We start from the raw sequence: 5,075 nt of genomic DNA, 5'->3' as shown, positions 1-5,075 counted from the left end.
CTTCATAGATGAAGGCTAGCTAATAAATGTATGAGGTATGAAAAATTTAGGAAATCGATATGTTGTAACTGACAACAGGGTAACTGATTCAGGCAAGGATCATTAACGGGTGACAATTGGTAAGACATTGTTCACAACCAGATATTTACACAGTCACATAGCATCACCCCTCCAAATTACTGATTAATTACAAAGGGGGAAAGGTGCTTTTTTCGGGGAGAGATCAAACTTAGCATCATTAAAAAAAAACGTAACATCATTAATAATGAGACAAACAGCTATTAGGTGCCTCCTGATGAGACACAGCAAGAAAGATATAACACTACCCATGTAGAATGCTCGCCCACAATGCACAACCTGAATCCTACCCTGAGGAAACAATCAGCCGTACTCAGACTGTGGCTCGTTATACAAGGCAACTGGCCTAGGCTCTTAGAAAAGGTCATGCATGAAAGACACAAAAAGGCAGAGAGAACAGTTGTAAATGACAGGAGACTAAAGAGATGTGACTACTGCGTGCAATTCACAATCTTTGAGTTCTAGATTTTTTTTTAAAGCTATTAAGCACATGGGGACATCTGGGGAAATTTAAATATGGGCTGTGTATTAGAGTATATGATTGGTTTGAGGTTGCATTTCTTGAGAATTGCAGTTTTGTAGGAGAATGTCATTGCTCTTATGAGATACGTGCTGATGTATCTAGCTGTAAGGTATCACAATGTCTGCATCTTACAAATGGTTCAGTTAAGACACGTTTCTGCGTGTGAATGTGGACACATTGCAAACCAGAGAGGGAGGGAGAGGGGGAGAGAAGGCAGATGCAGCAAATGTTAACAACTGGTCCATCTAGATGAAGCGTAGAGAGTTATTCACATACTATTCTTTCAGCTTTTCTGCAGTTTAAAAATTTTCAAAGTACAATATGGGGAAATGAGCAAACAAACTTTGTCCCTGCTCCTAACACAAAGGTTATCAGGGACCAGATTAGAAAACGCTTTATTTGATTAACCCAAGGGTATGAACTTTTTCCTGAGAGCTAAGGAAAATCATGGAAAGAGTTGAGCCAGAAACATGACACGATCTGATTAGATGCAGGAGGCGACGGAGAAGGAAGGGCACAGTGGGACTCCATCTTCTGGTTTTTTCTTTGTTCTCATCCGTCCATCTAGATGAATATGCTCTAAAGAGTCTACTTTCCAAATAGAGGCCTCTCTCCTCAGTCTGAGCCTTAGCACGTGGAGTCCCATGACAAGTGACTTGGTTCAGACCCCTGTCCTTGTCCCTCGGATGACTGGTCTCTACCGAGGTTCTCCCAAATCAGTGTGCAGCTGAGGCTGGAGCAGTTTTTCTAACATACAAGCATGACCAGAGCATTCCCTGTTGAAAACTTTTCAGCGGCTCCTCCGGGGGAATGTTCAGTGTCGTTGGCTAATCACCAGTAGACATCCTGGCCCGGTGGCTGCCTGCCAACCTCTCCAGCTGCCCCTTCTGCCATATCCCCATGCCTGTCCTATGTCCCGCTAACCTGCGAGCTAAGCCTCAGATGTGCCCTGCTTCTGCACACCCTTGGACCTGCGTACAATGCTTTCCACTCCAAAGGGAGTGCATCTCTGCCCTTCTCTCTGCTTGGGCCACCTCTACCTGCCCATCAGAGCCTAACGTAAGCAACCTCTTACGTAAGGGTTAGGCCCATCAGAGCCTAACGTAAGCAAGCCTTCCCTGACTCCATGGAGTCTCAGCTGCTTTCACTTCCTGTTCCCTGGCATGCACTTACAAACTGCGCTGCTGCCTTTCTTCTTACTTGTATCTCTTCCCCATTAAACTTGAAGTCCTTGAAGACAGGAGTCATGTTTCATCGGTACTGATATCTGTGCCCAGCAGGTGGTGGTGCTAAATAAACGGTGAGTGAAAGAATGAATGAATGAATGAATGCGACATACGCGAGGGTATCAGTTAGGGTTCTTCAAGTAGAAGCCACAGGAATGAACTGGGGCAGAAAGAGGAATTCACTAGAAGGATGATCCATATTGTATACATGGGACCTGAGCAACAGATCTCGGGAGGAAAAAATATGCACAGATTCCCGACCTTGAGGAGCAGAACATTGTCAGGAGTTTCTCAAAGTCACAGCCATTGGAAGAACTCAGCTAATACGGTTATTATTACACAATGAAACCACGGCTGCGGTTTGCTTTTCTACGTGTATCCTCAAAAGCGCCCTACAGCCTAGAGCAGACGCAAGGGTGCAGTGGAAAGATGGCCTGGATTCCAGAAGCTGAGAGCTGGGGTCTCTGCCCCTCACTCTCCAAGTTGTTCAGACACAGACATTGAGCTCAATGACTCTTAAGGGCCTCCTAAGATCACCTGTTGTTCCGTTCCGTGGTTGCAGAAGAAATATTTTCAGTGTCGAGGCTTCAAAGTATCATTTGTTTCTTTGGGGCCTGCCATTGAGAGCGCCACATAGCTTGAATTCACAGGAAAAAGGCTGTCCCCGCATCTGCTAGGACTGCCTCTTGCCTCCCTCCTCCGTGAGAAGTGCCGCCTGGGGTGTTCTGCCCACTTCTGAGGTGGGCAGGAACCTCATTCACGGCGAACCAGCCGCCCCAGTGCCCTGCTTTCACCTCTGGTTTACCCACCAGAAGCCGACGTTGTCTTAACTGGCAAAATGCCTGATTTCTGTTCTCCCGGCGTCCCCCTCCCAGCCTCTGCATGGCCCCTGCTATCCTGTCAGCTGGTGAGGGTCCGTGTGGTGTGGCGACAGATAACGTGTCCGGAAAAAGGATGCCTTATCACAGTCACTGGCAGATTAAACTCACACCCGAGAAGCCCCAGGTGGTTCTTCCTGGCCCCGAGGACACAAAAGTTGCTGTTCTCTACCCCTTCACCTTCAGCAGACTGTGGCCTTTTATCCTTCATTACAGTCACTCCTTTGTAAACCCTCTTTGCCAAAAGGCCCGGGACCAAGGTCTGGGGCCAAAGGCACTGCAGTCACCCCAGCCACGGAGAACAAGCCGCCTTTTGTATAACGAACACCGATGAAGTGCTGGATTTACTTCTAGCACCTTCCGAAACAAGGGTAACCTATTTCTGTCACCCGAAGGAGTTCAGCCTTTAACAGGGGAGGGAAAGAGCCAGCAGACAGCTATACTCGTGCTCCCACAGGAGTACGCGACAGTGGTCGCGTTAAATAATGTGACGAGAAAATTAAATAACCCCCTCAGGGAAGGGTCTCTCTGCGGTTTTTCTGCCAAGAGCCACAGGAGGAGTCGCCCCAGAGGGTGCCTGCCCCGAAGCCGGTTGGCCTCAGGCTCTGGACTCCTCATCTCCACCGGCACCCACCCGGCCTCCGCTGAGACCGGGGCCTCCCGTGGCGTTTCACGCAGGGATACTCAGCCTTTATGCATCTGGAATGTGCTTTCGCCTCCTGGAGCTCCGGAGGGCATGCGTCTGAAGTCCATAAATATTGTAAGACCCCACCTGCACGTACTCCGGCAGCCGGGGGCTCGTCCCAGAGCAGGCCCCCGTGGTTTCAGCAGAAAGCTACTGGCTCGTCATTCAGAAATACGACCTGCAACTGACAGTTCACAAAGACGCTGTGATCTCATTGCTGCTCAGGGCCCGGGGCCCGTCCCGCTTCTCCCCTGCCCCCCTCCTTTGCTGCTTTGCGGGCCTCTGACCCACGTGACCCCTCCACGACAGCCTTCTTTCTTGCTTCTTGGTCCGAATTCACCGCTAGAATGCTCGAACATGTCTGCGTTTCCTCCTATTCCACACTGCCTTTGATTGTCTGGCGTCTGGCTTCGTCCTTCTACTCGATTAGCAGCAGTTGCCAAATACTTCGCCCCGTGGCTTTCTCCACAGAGACCTTTGTGCTGTTGGCATCCCTCCTGGAAGTGTTCATAGATTAGGTGTCTCTGGTGACACAGTGGTCACCATCATGGTTGTCTTCATGATCACCATTATCCATAAATGACAAATAATTATATCTGAATAGCACTTAGTTGCCTTTAAAGCACGTTCACGTGCATTTGCTCCTCATGACAATCTTACCATGTATATAAAGCAGCGTTATCATTCCCATTGCACTGATGGACCTGGTGTCCAACGGAGTAAGTGACTTAGTCAAGACCACCTAGTGCTGGAGCTGACCTTGAATTTAGGTCTCACTTCTGGTCAGCAGGTGGTGCCATGTCTGAGAAAGAGCACATGTTGGGTAACAGAAAGGTTTGGGTTCTGATCCCAACTGGGACTGGAATTTGGCCAGGTTTTTCTCCTCTCTACGTGTTCCCATTTGAGAAGACAAGGCTCACTGTGTGCGTGGGGCACACTTTAGAGGGTTCTGTGAGCATGAGAGACCCAGTGCGGGAAGGTGTGAGGCCCACCTAACCCCCTTGGAAACCTCTGACCACCTCTCCTCCTCCTCAACTTGCCCTTCACACCCCACTATTGGACTCCAGATATACTTAATTGTGGAACCAGCCCATCAGCGTTCTGCCCCGACTTGGGAATGTTTTGCCCACCCAGAGAGGCTTCCCTTGGCTGCTGCTGGGCCAAAGACCGAATTGCTCTTGGCAGGAAGCACAGATTCCTCCCGCCCTCGAAGCAACATGCACATCCCAAGTGCTTACAGGCTGTAAAAATGTAGTATTACACATTCGATACCAAGTAAGCCTTCCCTTCCTTCCTTCTTCATGAGTTTAACCTGATTCCAAGCTATTAAAATTCATTTGGTGAAATGCCTCCCCAGACAGATCTTAGCAGCTTCACCTTTAGCGAATGTGGCTGACCTTCCATTTGGTGCAGTAAAGTGGAAGAGCCAGCAGGCTGCGGAGGGGAGACAGACCTGTCTCTAAGTCCTGGGCTTCTGAAGGCTGCTTTACAGAGACGCGAAGCCTCGTTCCGATTCGGGAACAGCTCAGGACAGGAATAGACGGGGCCGGGGTGGAGCCACATGGCCGCACGCCCGCGGGTGTGTCCCTGCGCCCAGAAGGAAGCTCTGCCACCTTGCTCGAGATGAGGCCAAGCGGCACCCTCTGTTTGGAACGCCTGCTTCTCATTCAGACAACTCCACGGAG

At 49.7% G+C, this 5,075-nt stretch overlaps 1 long non-coding RNA gene across 1 annotated transcript; it reads right to left on the bottom strand.

The window, feature by feature from the left end:
* Positions 1-1,714: 1,714 nt before the first annotated feature.
* Positions 1,715-4,250, bottom strand: LOC123594891. The gene is made up of 3 exons (XR_006710925.1): positions 4,051-4,250; positions 3,682-3,887; positions 1,715-3,574 (listed from the first exon to the last, which is right to left on the bottom strand). It is a non-coding gene; the product is annotated as an uncharacterized LOC123594891 (long non-coding RNA).
* Positions 4,251-5,075: the final 825 nt, after the last annotated feature.

The sequence above is a fragment of the Leopardus geoffroyi genome, chromosome X (genome assembly GCF_018350155.1).
Source record: "Leopardus geoffroyi isolate Oge1 chromosome X, O.geoffroyi_Oge1_pat1.0, whole genome shotgun sequence".
NCBI lineage: Eukaryota > Metazoa > Chordata > Mammalia > Carnivora > Felidae > Leopardus > Leopardus geoffroyi.
Note: the sequence above shows the minus strand (reverse complement) of the source record. Positions and strands in the feature narration are given on the sequence as shown.